The sequence below is a fragment of the Ischnura elegans genome, chromosome 5 (assembly GCF_921293095.1).
Source record: "Ischnura elegans chromosome 5, ioIscEleg1.1, whole genome shotgun sequence".
NCBI classification, from domain to species: domain Eukaryota; kingdom Metazoa; phylum Arthropoda; class Insecta; order Odonata; family Coenagrionidae; genus Ischnura; species Ischnura elegans.
In genome coordinates this window covers 67,055,905-67,074,200 of record NC_060250.1, presented here as the reverse complement: position 1 = coordinate 67,074,200, position 18,296 = coordinate 67,055,905, and the positions used below count along the sequence as shown (strand labels likewise).

Here is an 18,296-nt window from a genome sequence, read left to right as displayed (position 1 = left end):
AATTTATGACCGTCTGTGATCTGAATCACAACGAATTCTTTGGGGACCAGAAGTTAAGGTTTAAGAAGAAGTCGACCGTGATCCACGGGCGAAAAAGAGAAAATTTTGTTGAGCTAAAGCAGAATATAAATAGGATATGTATACTAGTATTATAGGAACACTAAAATGTAATATTTTAGCGAAGTGGAAGAAACAATTTTTGATGATGGAGAATATATTTAGTTGTTTATTGGAGAGAGATATCACTCATTCACAATATATTCTTCATGTTTCAAGCGTAAAATTGACGGTTCAAACTTTAAAATTAGAATTCAAAAATATAGAATCAATGCGTAAGGTAGCAAATGTGAAGCAAAGATATCTTAACGGTCAGGTGTATCATCGAGAGTGCAAAATCGTAATTTCTTAGGATGGAGGATGATATTGAGCTTCAAGCACTCATGTGAGCGAATATGAATGAGAGGAAATAAGTTGCGAATAAACCTGCAGCATGACGCATTCGTCGGCCCATAGGTGTCTCTGAAGACTCCGATGACTCTCTACTCTCTCTAAAAATACACTATTCGACTAATTGACGTTAAAATATTAGGAGGACGGGAGTTTTAGACTATCTAGAATGACTGGCATAGTTCATTTTGACACGTCAAGTTTTCTAGCTTGATGCTCATTTCTGTTAGATATATGACCAATTCTTAGGCATATTTTTGTGATGCAAAGTGAATTAGACCACAGAGGAAAAATAGCTTGCTATCAATCCTAATTCTAATAAAAATTAAATTTTAAGTTGAACCGATTTTATGTGGCAATTACTGTGATGCAGGCAACCAACGGAGCAGTATAAACCCATGTATCGAAGAATTGCATCGAAACGAAATAGAAAGGTTCCAAATATTTATCTATATGCATCCTTAATTATTATTATTATTCGATTTGTAAATAAATATATCTGGTGTTTAGAAGAAGAAAATAGAGAGAAAACCTGACCTCAATGAGAGGTTACGAGAGAACGTCACCTGTGGGTCAGAATACCAAAAGCCTATAATACCCAAAGTTATTGGTATAACATCTATTACAGGACTTCCCATGAGAATCGTGAGATTTTCTTTCTATACTAGCATTGCATGTGTAATTACACACCCAGTCACAAAATTTCTCAGGAATAGGACAAAAAGGAGAAGTTAAATTTGGTTTTGAGCATGATATACGGTCGAAATGACCCATCCCGTCCTCCTGGTGTTAAATGAGCTCCTCTAGTTGCCTTAGCTGTCTTATATTTCAGAGAGAATCTATAGCCACACTTCTCTTAGTTAATAAAGGCCACGAATCAGGCCAATTCTCTCGTTCCAAAAATACATAATTTCTCGATTGCGAGTCTAATTACAGTCAATTACTCCTACGTAAAATCTAGTCACTTGCCCTTCACTTCGATGCACCGGCAATTCCCAAAATACAGCTAAATTCCTCAATCCTAATCCTAAGCATACCCAAATGAAATGAAATCAGTTTCTTCAAGGACAAAACGAAAAGAAGGGATTTATCGGACAAAGCAAAGGGTCTTGAGGAAATTCGTAATTGGACAACTATAAAATAATTAGAATGAGGCAAGAATATTTTATCTACGAACTAAATCGAAATACCTCCCAAGTGATACGTTATAACATAAGGCAGGAGTTACTGAATTGAGGGATGAATTTATTCAAACGATACATCAATGCCTTCTACGAAACAACGCGACTAAAATGTATCCATAGAATAGCAACATATTTTCGAATCGATTAGGGCCACATCAAGAATAGAAACTGATATATTTCCTTGACCTGTTTTGTTATGTAAGGTTGGGTGTTGTTACAAACTAGCGGACAGGTTTTCCGTAATTAAGGGAAGCATATGCATATTAAACTGAAACAAATGTGTTTTATGTAATCAACATTCGTTCTAGTTATAGAAACTCTCTAAAGAAAGAAAAAATATCACATATGGTATGTTAAATAAAAAACTAAGTTCTAATTTGAAGGGAAAGACGTAATGCATGTCGTTTCTCTGGCGTAAGGCATTTCATATTTATCATGATCATTTTATCTCTCGCAACTCCATGATTCAAGTCACGAAAAATGATTCAAAGATTATGTTACTTATATAATTATGAGGAATAGGTAAGAATTTTCACATGGATTTGAAGACAGAAAATCGATACATTGCATTTAATTGTCAAGAGAAATATACATTTCCTTTTTTCTCAGTTGCGCGAGATCAAAAATGTATTCAATATCTACAGAGGTGATAGGCTGGGGATATTATTTGATCGGTCAAGTAGCTAACGCTATGAAATTAGATTAGGATCGCTAATTTTCAGCTGTTCTACATTTCTGAGTCTCCAGAGATTGTGGTTAAAAACATATTTCAAGAAGAAACTGAAACTTCCATCGCATTCTAAGTTATACTACTCCCAGAATGAGTGCAGATAAAGGTCACACCTAACAATTAAAAAGAAAGAGAACGGAAGCAAATATGGGTGGTTGTGGAAATAACTCTTGAGACATGATTACTCTGTTTAAATAAATAAAAGATCGTAGCACTTTTCCACAAAATTTTTACTGGGTACAACGAGTTTCGGCTCACTGAGCCATCATCTGGTACAAGACCATCGTTGTACCCAGTAAAACTTTTGTGGAAAAGTGCTACGATCTTTTATTTGTTTAAATATGTCTAACTTCCACCAATTGAAGCCTGAATCTGTTGAACTTATGATTAGTCTTTGCCATCATAAGAGAAGACTCGCGAATTTAAAGACGTTAAATAGCAGAGTCATTCTTCAATTAATATTCATCCAAAAATGTTGATACCATATCAATGAACCAATTAAGCATGCACAAATAAAGGCTGATCGTGGCTGTGAAACTTCAATTATTAAAAATGTAATTACCATCCTCGCTCATAAGAGAAAAATTACATTGCAGTTTCTCCACCATTCCTACTGCCAAGGCCATCAAGCACATATTACATGCTATCATAGTAATAAATCAGCTTTAACGAACAAGTATCATGATTTGGAATTTTTATCACTATTAAACAAGCGTAATCACAGGCGTTCATCACCAGAAAGTGCTGTATAATTCCGTCGAAAACAAGAACATGACGGCAATCGACACCGATCAATAGCTTTCCGCCGTCCAGATATTGGCATTAGATCTGGAGTACACGAACTAAAGCGTCATTTTCAGTCATTTTCGCACAGTCACGTAGGTTCGAAGGGATTAAACAAACCTCCCCATTGCCGATACCTGTAACAAGCAGCCCTCGATGAATGAAAGTAATTGCCATACCAACAGGCCGAGTACCGCTGTTCGGTGGGTGGTCGGTCCAACATCCAATCATACGATCAGGAGGTAATAATCAAAAGAAGCCGCCCTAGGTGCATAGCGGGAGTCTTGAATGCAACGCGCAGGATCTAATCGTCACGTTTTCCTCCCGACGAGGAGTTTGAGTAATGAGAGACGGTATAATTGCGACTCCTCATAATACACGCCACTTTTATAATATACAATTATTAGCTCTCCTTGGGATAAAAAGGCGCAGTCAAGCCTCCAGGGATGAAAGCGACCAACTTATCTATAAGAACCCTTCGTGAATATAGAAATCATTGCATTCTTTAATTGCTTCTGTGCATCCACAATTTTAAGGCTGCAAAATTGAAGTATGCAGTACGTCGGTTTTAGGTACGATGGCACTTACGAATTTCTTTCCACAATATTTCGCAACGAGTCTCGACGTCGCTTTGAATCATACTGAATGTAAAAAAATCACCTTCCAAAAATAAAAGCAAAACAAATGCTTATCTCTGGCTTTTTCGAAGTATATTAAGGAATTTCAATTTCCTAAGTTTCATTTAAGGTGAACTCATCATTAGTTCAGTAATGCGGCAGAATTATTGAGCACTTATCTTCAGACGAAGATGCGTAATAATATAAATAATGATATAAATTCAGCGTTCGGTTACATTCACATATTAACTTCATCAACCACTTTACCGTCCGGACTTCGTTTTTTCTGCAATTTGATAGGGCCGTATTTTTAAACAATACTCTTATCGCCGGAGTGGGATGAGAAAGAGTTGTATCTCCACCTACTATTCGCAGTCAAGAACGTTCCTACAGCAACACCAAACTCTTCCTCTTCGAAGTAGTGGGTGTTGAGTTGATCGCTGAAATTCTCATATCTACGTCATGCTTTGTGTGACGTTTGCTGCCCACAGTTCATTGCGGCAAGAACGCATCAACAAAAAGAAGATCGCTTTTATTAATAAAACTGGAGGACAACAAGATGGACAGGCTTACAAGGGAAGAGACGAAGTTGTTGATTGGCGTCATAACTAGCGTCTGGAGGTGTTGGAAAGCAAGAAGACGGATGCATTATGGAAGGCGAGAGCCTAGTTGAATGTGCAGGACGAATTTAATTCGAACGAATTTGTTCGGAAGGTAAGTATGTTTGTTTGGAAGTATGATGGTGATAAATGCATTGTCTGATAGTTGAAAAGATTTTTGTTTCAATGAACAATTAATTATGAAAAATGGTTGCTGACTGATCGCTAACTATTTATCAAAGTCATAATTTTAAAACTATCTATAAATTCGGAGACATTTTCATGAAGAGCCATTCTGCGATTGCGACTATCCATGCTCGGCAGTTCGCGAGACAACTTGCTCATTTTCAACAAAAATCTAACATAACTCGTTTAAGTCTGTTGGTAACATCGACGTAGCTCATTCTAGGTTCGTAGCGTTCGTAGCTAGTTCATTGGTTTTGGGGTTTAAAAACCGGTGAAAAGCTATAACTTTTTTTTAAATTCTTTGCTGAAATCCTCATAAAGTGCACTTTGGTGGTAGATTGCAAAAAACCTTCGTGATTATGTCGCGGCCAGAGATTTTCCACGAAACGTATTTCCCTTCATTTCCAATACAAGATTAGACGTGATTCGCGCCATGCGATACGAGTAAATCTTATTTTCCTGCGCCGAAATCAAAAGCTTCACAACAATAATTCCAAGTTAATGGAATGTTAATGGAATTATTATTGTGAAGCTTTTGGTTTCGGCTTGTAGCGGCGGGGTAGGGGTAACAATTAAAACGACTCCGCAATGGTGGCGGAGTTGCTGTAATTGTTATTTAGTGGCAAAGTAAATAAATTCGTGAATATACGTAGTGTACGTGTAGCATTATCAATAGGGTTGTTCAAGCCTATCAGAACGGTCTAAAAAAACGAATGTATAACACTTCTGATGTAATTTCATTTTGATTGGGATGAATGACAGATGCGTTGAAAAAGTAATGATGGAATTATTAGCAATCAAAATTCGAACAATTTTAAACGCCGCCAAAAACGGTCGGCCATCTTGAAATAGAGGTGATGACGAAACAAGCCTGTACGGCTGGCCTGTACCCTCGATCGCTCGATGCCAAGCTGAGCACTCAGCATGCCGACTGGACATTTGCCAAGGTTATTCCTTATTTTGAAATGGCCTATGTTGTGCATGAAGCTTCCGGATGGATCAAGGCGACATAAAATCCATTCTTCAAGTTAGGCAGGCAACGTATGTAGTGTAATTGTTGACAGGAATTGAAAGTTTTGTATAGCCGCATTTGCAAGGAAACTACCTACGTGCAGTGAACTTTCATTTTGCCGCTAGTGCAAGTGAACAAAATTTGTGACCTTAATGTACCCCTGAGTGAATTGATTGCATATAGACGATGAAGTAAAGAGTGAAGCGACAAGTGAAGTGAGTTGTGAATGTAACATCTTCGACGAAATTATTTATTTCTTCCATGCTGGTTCAATCAACCCTATACATTTCGATCTAAGGTATTTAACTATTGCGAAGGATATGTTTCATATTTGAGCTAGTTGTACTTAGAGGATACATCGAACGTATATTAATTTTCATTCGTTTGTTCGCCTCTAAGTTCTGTTTGATTTTATTACCTATTGCCAATTCATTTGGAGCATTCGTCAGTGTTTACATTTCACGAATTTCGTTGCGCTGTTGTTTGTTTTGGTCATATTTTGGTTACGGTAAGTGAAAGTGAAATTCGAAGTTTTTTGATGTTACAATAACTGGTTTAGCTAGTTCAATAATTTGTTTCAGCCTATTCATTTCATTGTCTTCGTAATGTCAATGTAAAATAACGTAAACTGATTCTAAGTCGTTAATGATGAGTGGTAAGTGAGGTGTGGAGAATCCTTACGAACTTCAAGGAGTGCAAATTCTTTTGTGTGTGCAGAGTGATTGGAAAACCGATTGGCATGTTTTATTAGTGTTACATAATAGTGTTTTATATTTATTGTGAGCCAAGTTTTTTATTGAATCAGTTGATTCGGAATATACTGATTATATGTATCAAAAAGACAACTCGTGAAATGTGTGCGTTGTAGTGCTATTTGTGATATGATGAGCAATAAATATGTACAAATAAGGGTAATTTTGCTTATTATAACTCTTATTAAAGGATAAATTTGGATTTTCTTTAAACGCTGATCTGGCGGCAGACGCTGGAGATCTTAAAAAAAAAGTGGAATAACCCTGCTGAGCCACTTCAAACACTGCAGTAGGGCATCTACAGGCTTGTGACGTCACACACCAATTCAAGATGGAAGTAGGGCTTTTTGGCGTAACGTAAAATTTGTCACTGTTTAAAGCCTTCTCTAAACATGTACAATGAAGAAAATAGCATAATATTATTGTCATTGCTCCTTCTGAAGCACGATCTTTCGATTTCTTAAATAAAAAAAATATGGTGAACAACCCTATTGTAGCTGTAGTGATGGATATTTATTTTTGGTTTGGTTACAAGTCCAGTGATATACTTTGTCGTAAATCTCAATGTAACGGATAATTTTTCTATCTCACAGCGTACCGCCAAGCAATTGAGGAAGAGTTGCGATAATATCAAGATGAGGAAACGGGAAGAGCTGGCGAATGAAAGGCAGGAGATGATGAAGAGTGGTGGCGGACCAATGACACCCACCAGTAAGGAAGATTTGCCACCAGAGATGGAAATAGCCTCGCCGTCCGTCTCCTACTCTCCGGCGAATGCTGGGGACTCTGATGCGTTGGCGGTCCCTAGCGTTTCCCCGGTGGGTAGGGATGGGACCTTGGATTGTTTGCTTCCTCTCAACATTTCTGAGATATCAGGCAAGTTGATTAAAAAAACGGGTATGTTCCTATCATTATTAAAGGGAATTCCTTAGTGTTGCACTGAGATTATTATCAAGTAAAATATTATCATGTTGCATCTGTCAGTCAAAAAATATAAAATGTGTACAGTACCATGATTGTGCTTAAAGGAATACAACTTCGTTAAAGAGAAATTGACCTGCATCATACTAGCCTTTGTGTATTGTGTGGTTATTTTTCTGTGACCTTTATAAAATGTCATTGCATATCCAATATAATCATCATGGTTGAAGTTAAGTTGAGTTACTTGATGCTATTTCCAGGAATTATGTCATGATTTCCATTAATCAACGTTATACTTTCTTATTTTTCCTCTGAGTTAAATGGCCACCATCGAGAGGAAGCATACACTCCGAGGATGCAATCTGCAGGGACTTCTTGCAGTACAAAAAGGGCATAATTAATCAGGGAAGCGAATCAGGAATTAATTGAGAAGGAGATGGAGGCTAGGCTGGGACTCATGGCATCTTACAATGAAAAGTAGGATGCCATCCAGCGGATCCGGAAGAGGGAAGCGGAGATTGCTTGTGCTATTAAGGAGCAGGAACTTGCCAATGCCAAGGCTGCTGGAAACATCATCCATATGGAGGAGGAATTTAAGAAGTGTATCCAAGGCATACAGCTTCAAACAGAGGAGGCGAAGTTGAAGCGTGTGGTATTTGTTATGATATATTTTGCTTGGTGTTGCTTGTGCTTTCATTTTAAAATTCTCCATTATCTTGATGCTTTTAAAGTCATTAGCAAATGATTATCTGCCAAAGGTTATTCAGGGAAAATATATTCATTGCAATTACCTAATTTTAGGGATAATGAAAACAAAATAAATGTAGTTAGAAGTTTGATGCACGTTTCAGTTTGAGCCTCTGCAGAATAGGCAAATTAGTGATGGGAATTCAAACTTAAAATACTGGTACTAGCCTTAGGCTCAGTTTATGGAGGCTTTCAATTTTGAAACCCAGTGTGATAAAATTGAATCCATGCAATGCTCTCTGAAATGAATTATTACAAATGAAGATATTAAAAGCATGTGAATGATCATTGTGTTTGCATATGGATATTAAGGTATAATGCATGCTTTGAGAGACCTAATTATGCCTGTATTATTGCATGGAGTTTATATGTATCATATGCTTATATGCCACTTCTTTGCAAGCTTTCAGATACTCCTCTATGAATTCCTCCTCTTCCTTGACATTGGTCAGCTCCTGCTCCTGCTTCTCTCTCCTGGGCTGCTGGATACCTCGATGTCATGAAAGATGCCATAACTCTGCTGCCTTCTTCTATGCCTTAACCTGAACCATTTCCTGTGGTGATGGTGCCCTCTCTGTAACTGGAAGAGAACTTTTCCCCGCCTTCATTACTCCTGTCTTTCATAAGCCATATCCCATCTCTTCCTCATCTAATTCTGCACATCCAACTAGCAATTTTGCCTTTTTTGCATTAGATTTTGCATCGTCTTCTTGCTATCGGAAATGTGTTTTGTGATTTTAATTTCAGTGCCAGCCAACAACTTTGTTCTTCCTTAGTAAATTTCTCTTCTTTTTGTAAATGTGTTTAATTTTCATTTAATAAAGCTAAATTCAATTGAACCTGTATAATGTTATTTAGCTGCATTTCCCAATCCCTATATATGTATATCTTTCTTTCAATCTTTTCAGGTAAAATGATGACATAGGTAAAGGCAAGATGTAATGTAGTATGCATTCTTTTCATACAGTGAGTGGTCAACATCAAACGTGCAGTATGAGGTTCAAAATGAAGCAATTTTTTGGATAATTTTAACATGTTGGTGAAGGTAACACAAACTAATGGTTGGAAAAACTTTCGTTTAGCAAATTAAGTGAGTAATATTTATGTTAACGTGTAAGTTATTACTGCCTCCAGGTCAATCATTGCTGCTTTATCAATTTTATAGTTGCTTTCATGTAAAATTGTAAAAGACGTTTATTCATACCACCCATGAGTGAAAATAATTTAGTACTAATCAAGTAGTATGCTTGAACAATTCCACTAATTAGTCATTTCACTGCTTACTCAAGGCATTACTGCCTTTAAAGGATCAAAGTTTTTAAAAATTCCATTTTATATTTTAAGTAGTATCAGTCACATATATCAATCGTCACTGAATATGAAGGTTGATTGAGTATGCCTGCGGACTTGATTCTCCTATGTACTAGTGTTCCATTGCTGACATAGAATTCCTTATTTACATTCTTGATTACTTGCTCCATGTTGTAAGATATTATTAATAGCCAATTCATAATATGAATAACAGGGGTAGGCCTTCCATTACCTTACTCTGTAATTCCTTCCTTCCATCAGACAGTCATGTTTCATTATCTGGCTGATTACCACTCCATTTTTTAATTAAAAGTGATTCTGCTAAGGTTAGTTCAAATATTTATAATTTTAAAATAGAACTGTTTAATTTTATTTATTTCTTGAAATTACATTGCTAAAATCCAATTTTTTGGCATAATTATTATTATCACCCATGCATTATTAATGATTATTTATGCATACCATTGTATGTATGTCCCTACAAATATAAAATGGGTACTTTGAAAGGGCCTAACATGATGAGATAGGGTATTAAATTAGGAGAATGAAGTACCCGTGACAAGAGATAACTCTACCTATCTTCATGTTGTTAACTGTATTTATACATTGTAAGGGACTTGCAAAGGAAGTGGGAGTCTTGGGCAGGAAAGGAAAATGAAGGAACTACCTATATGGATTTTCATTGGAATAATATAATTTTATTCAAGACTAAACAAGACCCATTACAATGGAACAGTACAGTATGGAGGTGTGTTTCGGAAGAGCTTTATGTATCAGTTAGAAAAATACACTAAAGGGATAAGCAGAATCCCATTTATTAAGAAGTAGAATTACTCAGCAACCACGGTTTGCCTCAGCTTGATATTTTCAAACCATAATATGCCTTGAGATGAAGCTGCCAATTTCAACATAAGATACGTTGTGATAAACTTGGTAAATAAACATTTACATACCTTTACGTTTAATGAAAACCATATGATCTATTCCGGTTTCCGTACAATTAGCCTAACTCTCCCCCCGAACTCACAGTCGGAACATAGGTGCAGTCGATACCACCCAATACGTATACTCTAGGAAATCAACCTTTGTCATAAAAAGATGTCTTACATCTAGCAGTATTTTCCTCTGAAATTGGCAACTTATGTTTACATTTGTAACGAGGTATCAATGCCACCAGGTCATTACTGATGCTCTGTAACGGTTACCAAATATTTTGAACTCAATACCTTATAACACTTCCCCTCCAAATGGAAAATTTTCATTCATACAATTTCCAAACTAAGGAGAAATCATACCTTAATTATTCTCAACACCGTCCCCTGAGCAACTCCGGGTAGATCGCCACAAACGAGATTTAATACTGTGTTACATAATCAAAGCGATAATATAAATCTTGCGTAAAAATACCACATACCTGGAATGACCCGGAGGCATAAAACCTAAAGGCAATTAGCAGTTTTAACATATACGGAATCGTCAGAACACGATTGCTTAAATGTTCACTCCATTCAGAGGGTAAAATAACGTCTGTTACGGTTCATATTGTGAAGCGATACCTCTGGAGAAATTCCTTTCTGAATAGTAGTACTCAATGATATTCTACCTATCCCTTAAGTGTATTCGTCCAACATAAATATACGACTCTTTCAACACATACCTTGAAAATTCAGCATCCATTTCATAACAACGGTTGTTTACTTACAGACTTAACGCTTTTTTCGTTCTTTTTATACGTTTCCTCATAACAGGCATATATTATGAAACAAATAAATATCATCACGTTAAAAAAGCGTAATTTTTATGGAATTTTGATCGCATACTGCAAAATGTGTCCGGAAAAAAATGACAAAATCCGGAGGTTAACAACGCATTCCGCCATATCAGGCCTTGAAACAGTTCCTACAATTTAGTAGGGTGGTATAATCCATGCTCAAAATAGTAGGGAGAAATTCGGTAAGCTTGTAGATGGAGTTGATCCCACAAAGAAGGAGGTACGTTTAAAAAACGCTTGGAGGTTGATTTCCCCCTAGTAACGCGTCATACAGGAAGAGATGTTCCTCTAGGAACGTCTTAAAATACGGCCCATAATCTCATTAATTCTCTACTCAAACAATTCATTAGATGCTTTATGGAGCCTGTTTCTATATGGAATTGACGCTTGGGCGTTGACAGCAGCAGAGAAGTCAAGAGTGTAAGCATTCGAAATTTGGTGCTACCGAAGAATGATGGAGATAAGATGGATCGATCGAGTAAGTGACGATGAAGTGCTGAGAAGAGAGGGAGAAAAGACAAGTCTTCTAAAAACCTTAAGGAGAAGACGGGGAAATTTAATTGGCCACATAATGAGATATGATGGACTAATAAAAACTATCGTAGACAAGTGAAACGGAATAAGGGCGATGGAAGGCCCCGAATGAGTTACATAGGATAGGTTATAAATAATGTAAAGGAGAAGAAATACAGGAAATACCTGTACGTCGTTAAGAAAAGGCTAGCGGATAGGAGGGAGTAAATTAAAACTGCTTCAAAACAATCTAAGGATTGCTGACCAATGATGACGATGATGAATCTCATTTATTAAACTATCTTAAATTGGTTAATAAAATCCAAGGTCTTTTTCATCAAACTATCAAATTTGGATTAGACTAAGAGATTTTTGTGGCTCCGTAACGCTGATATTGAAGTAATGGCCAGTCGCAAGATCATTCGAATGTCCTTGAGAATGAGCATAACACAGCAGTGTAAAACGGAAATTTCCCGTCATTCGAATGAAATTAAGGGCGTTTTACACGCGGCACGAAATTGCACAATCTGACGTACCTGCGAAGGCGCAGTCAAAATTGCGTCTTGTAAAGCGGTGAATTGCTAGAACGCACGCAAGAATACGTGGACGTGAGATGGCAAAATAGCACCTGTTTAAATTTCTATCGTGCATTCGCGCAGTTGCACGTATTAATGAGAAATCAATGCAGTTCTAACCTGCGCAATTAAGTGCCCCGTGTAAAACGGCCTTTATAACATGAAGACTTATGGAGAGGCTATTTCTCGAAGACCGAACCATGGATTCTAAGGCGCAAAACACCTCGTCGTGATGCCATGTCATCGAACGAAGAAAGAGACTTTTCATATTTCCCACAAAAATAGCGACAGCCACTCACGGTTCTGGCTCGTTGCCTTCTCCTCGGGGCTATTTTCCACTCATGCCAAACGATCCACTACGACGACAATGAAACGGTACTCGGAAAGGGCGCCTTTTTCCTTTATATGTTCCTATCCCTTCCTTTCCTTACCTCTGAATTTATTTGTGTGGGGTCGATCGAAGAGAACGGGCGAAAATTGGCAGTTAAAAAAACACAGAAACACATAAAAAAAGAGACAATCACTGAAACTAGCAGACGTTTCAACGGGATGACCCGCAATCTTCGGTGCCGTAGGTGAAGATAGCGGGTCATCCATCATATATACCATTTTCAACCATTTCTCTTACAAAATGTCTGGGAGAGGGCCTCCATACCTCTCGCTTACCTTGGCGGGTTTTCTATACCCTACAGACCCGCCAGTATTAGATGCGCCTAAAACCCCCCTATCCTTAATTCCTAGCTGCGCCCTTGAAGCGAAGGAAGAAATAAAGCGGATGGTTTACCGACTCGAAAACATTCCACATATAATTGACCATGAGAAAATTATAGATTTTCATCAGAACATGAGCACAAACATCACAAAAACTGAAAGACTGACCATGCGATTTGTCAATCGTTATCACGGATGCAACACGAATTGGAAATTGAATACGTTTAACCTCAAAAGGGCATATAAGTTGGGGTCATGGAATCTTCGGAATGAGAACTTCCTCATCTTTGAATTTTCCTTGAATAAAGTCACATGAATCACATTCATTATCAGTTTTTTTAAATCACCAAACGCGTTCCGTTGGATAGTTTTGGTTGGTTTAGGTTTCGAAAGATCATGAAAACAAAGCCTACATTTAGCTGTAAATCGTGCCTTAGTAAGCCAGGTACGTCCAAGGACTTTTCATGCAGATAGATAGTTGGTGATTTCGTCTTCGTTTGCTACACAGTTAAAAGATTTGAATTCATACAGGGTACTAACTATTTACTTATGTGTTTAATAATATTTAACGCCAGTAGTGGAACCATATCAAGCGTTTCAATCGTATTTAAATAGAAGAATATATTAATTATTGTAACTGACACTCATAGGCTCACTCATATTAAATCACTGTTTTTATGATACTAAAAATTGTTCATACACAGCTCAATACAATCAAAATTGAAAATCGCACCAAAACTATGAAGTTATATATATGTATAGCACGGTAAAGACAATATTTTTACATAAAAAATGTGGAACTTTATATCGATGTATTTTAATTTTATTTCATTTTTTAAAAATGCCAGAGCATGAATTTTGGTGCAAATGAAGTGTTTATTTCATTGAGGTTAAGTTTTTTATGTTAAATTGACGCAAAATTGTAAGATAAAATTATAATAAGCTACAGTAAAATTTCTTGGATTAGTTTCTATTTTTAATTGGGTGCCAACATCGAAGAAGATATGCACGAATTCTTTGCCTACGACCGAGTTCTTGTCCTTAAGAGGCTTTCCGATCGACCACCCATTCTTGACTGTTCCCACCATACACAGCGCTCCTTCCAGCGTTATTATTTCTATGACCGTCTCATGAACCGTCACGGTTCTTCATCTTTACGGAGCCTTCACAGAAAATCTGGGCCGTGTTCCACTGAGGTTTTAAAAAATTTCTGCGGAGAATTAGACGGGAAGTAAAGAGCTTTACGGCTCTACACATTTATTGCCGGTAATTTAAATTTTTTCCGCTTCGGCCAAGCCATAATCCCTCCATCCTCCACAGAAAATATAGGACAGTCAATGTCAAAGAAATAAAATATGAATTAAATGATATATTATGTAATTTATTCATTCCCGGATTACTGTTATCAAAAGTGAGACTGAAAATGATGAATTAAGTCTCTACACAATAGAACTCGCTGTAGAATCTGAGTTTGCTATCTTTTGCTCGCATTGCTATCATCACCATTCAGATGCTACACTGCGACATTATATACCATTCGGTCAAAATTTAAAGAAATAATTGGAAAATCGAAAATATCTTACACTATATATCTGATAAACTTCAAAAACACTTGATAAATGCTACTGAATACTATTATGTTGCAAGAGCTCATCTGAGTAAGTGACATGTGAGTTTCTTCGTTCATATGAAAGAATACATTTACTGGTATGCATCAAAATAAATTAGACATGGATTGGATTCCCAATCGCAAGGCAACTGAGTGTCCAGTTAACGATCGACGATTTCGCTTATAACTCCAGATATACCTAATTCACTTTCGACAAGGATACTCCTGGCGAATGTTCTTAATGCTTTCTTCTCCAAAATAGTAGTCCCAATTGAGCATGAACTGAATATCATCAGGGGAAAATTGACGAACGCCATCTATACGTATTTCAATATTAGCAAACTCACTAGCGGTCAATAAAAACGGCAGCTCTGTAGTAGAAGAGTAATACAAGTCATGCTTACACATTCATAATGGTCATCGGAAGCAAAGATAAAAAAATAAACTCTGAAGTTAAAAAATACATGAACATAAGAGTAAGAGCTCACCACAGGCGAACAATGTACATGTTTTTATCAATTTGCGTCCATCAAAGAGGGAAAATAAACTAATATATGAATTAGACGACAATAGACGTTCGATCGTTCACCAATGTAATTATGTATCAATCGTAATGTTACATAGTTTTTTCCTTAATACTCAATGTATAAATCCACGGAACATTCTCTCTCCGATAATTTTATTCCTACTTAGAATATTTCACCTTTACAAACGACCTAAATGATCGAATAGCGCAGAATGAATTTACTCTCGATACAAAATGATTACATAAATTCATCAATCAAAGTCACATCATGGTAATGATACTTATGTATTAAATGGGAAAGGATTATATAATGAGTTGAAATTAATTTATTAGCAATAACATTGAATAATGTTGCAGCACACAATCATATCAGTCTAATTGATTAAAAGAGAGAGAGGTATACGGGTGTATGCCGCGTGACGCAGTGGAGATTTCCCCGACGTTTCGTGAGCGACTGCTGGTCACTTCTTCAAGTGAATGATGCTGGGATTTGGTTTTTGGACTGGAGGTGGATGATGACGAAATGTTTCCCCTCCAGTCCTCACTCCTCACGCCCTCCGCCCACCATACAATGGATACTTGGTTAGATATTAGGTAATTATTTGCAACAAAATTTGAATGAAGTTCACCGCTGTATGGAGGTGACAGTTGGACTGTAGGGAAATTGAAAAGGTGCCAATTTGTACCTTCTGATTGTGGACATATTGGAAGGTGACAAGAACAAGATGACAGGACACAAGATGACGAAATGCTCCCCCTCCAGTCCTCACTCATCAACCACCCTTCCCACGTGAAATAAAAAGGCAGCAAAAATCAAATCCCAGCACCCCTTGAAGAAGTGACCAGCAGTCGGTCACGAAACGTCGGGGCAATCTCCGCTACGTCACGCGGCATACACCGTAGCCACCGAGAGACAAGGCCTACGCAAGCGAGCAGAGAAGGTCGGTGACGTCAGGACGAGTGGGGTTACAAATGTTGTTAGGGAGTTGTTGATGGAAGGATAGTGGCATTGTCGAAGTGGTAAACAGAAGTCGCTTCAATGAGTGAGACGTGAAAATAAAACTATAATTTGAAGAAATTAAAGAGGTTTTTAGCAGTGGTTCGTTCTACGGTAGCAGTGGGTGTTACTGAAGTTCTACTAAAGTGTAAAAAGTTGTGCAATTAGTCTAACTACCGCAGTGTTTCTGACTGCCGAGGAAATTACAAGACGGGGCCCAAGGTGTCTGTTTTCAATTTCCCGAGCGATCCAGAAGTTTGAGAAAAATCCATTCGTGCCATTATGAGAGAAGAAATTGAGCCAACAAAGAACAATAAGGTACGTATCGTATAATTATAGAGGTATTGATGAAAGTGTGTTCAAAATAATTTTTGGTTTTGTTAAAGATGCCTACTTATTATTTCGATGAAATTGCCGAGATTAAATTTGAAGGGCATGAATCGATGGATACTTTTAAAGTCTCCTGAGTGATTAAACATTTATTAAACGTTCCTGCCTTAGTTATTGGAAGTCTTTTGGTAATGATTGCAGTGGTGGAAAAGTTATTCATTGTTAAATAGGTAATTCGGCATGTTTAATTTAGTCATGAATCCCATTCGGTGGATCGAAGTATATCATTTAATTCAGATTGATATTGCTTTAAGCTATTACTGAAAGGTTCTTAATATGGTAATAAGTAAAGGTAGCACAGTGAAATGACTCAAGTGCATAAAAGATCTTTGTTTTTATGTCACCGTTTTATGTGAATGAAATATTTTCATGATTTAATATAAATATTTACAATTAATCTTGTGGGTTATAATTAACGAGATGAGGAGTTGAATAGCGGCATTCACTTACTACTTTAAAAAATTATAATTTCTTTTAATTTAATTGACAGCAGTCCAAGATTTCCTGTACTTGGAAGTGTGTAAATTATTTTAATTTTATTGTTTGGTGGAGTCAAAGAGTGTAAATTTAGTCTTGCTGGCCAAATATTCAAGTACTTACTTCATTAATTATAAATAAAAGAAGCACGGCCGTGGTATAAAAAATCCAACCGGCTAGAGTAGCATTTATTAATAGCTTTTTTTATTGGAAGGCTTATTGTATTGATCGCAGCGATAGAAAAGTTATTGCTTTCTAGTTAAAAATGTGGGCAATTCGTCAAATTTTATTTATTCATGACTCATATTTGGTGAATCAATTCTTATTAATTCCTGTAAGTCATAATTCTCAATTATTCATAGTTAAACAAATATTGTTATCGGTGATTGTTTTTCGGGTTCATTCCGCGTTGACTCCTATTTTGCAGACGACAGTTTCGGGCGCGTTCCAGCTCCCGTCTTCGGGTCCAAATGATTGGACATTATCATTGATTATAATTTAGACCCGAAGATGGCAGCTGGAACGCGCCCGAAACTGTCGTCCGCAAAATATGAGTCAATGCTGAATGAACCCGAAAACCAATCACCAAATAACTCACCGCGGAAGCCTCCGTAATAAATATTGTAGTCATTGGTGTCCCTATACACGCCTCAGTTTTCTCAAGGTTAAAAATTAAAGGCATGAGGGGTAGAATAGAAAAATAGAGTAGTCTAAAGAATTGAAAATGCTTTAAAATATATTAATAGTCATTCAAAATATCATGTAATTGGAAGTAAAGGATTACTTTTTATATGAGCGTAAATATGTAAAATATTTAATTTGATTATTGTACTGAGACCTAAATAGTGAATTGCATTACTTTTACAGGTGTGTGTGAAGAGAATTTTGCTCCTCATGGCATAATTCGTGAATTAGGGAAGTATGATGAGAGGACAGCGAGATTACTTTCCGCACCATTGAAATGGTCACGACTGATTGTGAGACGCTGTGACATCCTAACTTCCCTATTACCCCATCTACCTGTCTTCTCAGGCAAGCATACGGGAGAGCCCAGGCAAACGAAGAAAGGTAAAGGAATTTTCTGCATTGGAAGAGGCGGTGGAGGAAAGCATTAGGGTGAAGGAGACATACGACCGACAGAATATTATTTCAAGCTTAGTGAATCTTGGAGAAAAGCTTCAGTTTCTTTATTTGTGAAATGTTTGGACAGTGGTTCATAAGCATGACTGCATACTTGTTCCGAACACATTATCCTCAACCCCATACCTTGAATTTAGCTCTCTGTTGTGGTAAACTAGGCACGCAATGTTAGTGTTAATTTTGAAAAAGTTCCAATTTTAAAACTAGGGAAGTTTAGCTTACGCAAGAATGTTTATAATGTTGGAATCTTAGGTGAGACTTTCTCCCAAATGTTTTGATCTGCCTCTTGTGGTAGATA

General features: G+C 37.0%; 1 long non-coding RNA gene across 1 annotated transcript; it reads left to right on the top strand.

The window, feature by feature from the left end:
- The first annotated feature begins 4,235 nt into the window (after window positions 1–4,235).
- LOC124159838 lies at window positions 4,236–7,286 on the top strand. Its single transcript, XR_006865025.1, has 2 exons — window positions 4,236–4,475; window positions 6,904–7,286. It is a non-coding gene; the product is annotated as an uncharacterized LOC124159838 (long non-coding RNA).
- The last annotated feature ends 11,010 nt before the right edge of the window (window positions 7,287–18,296 follow it).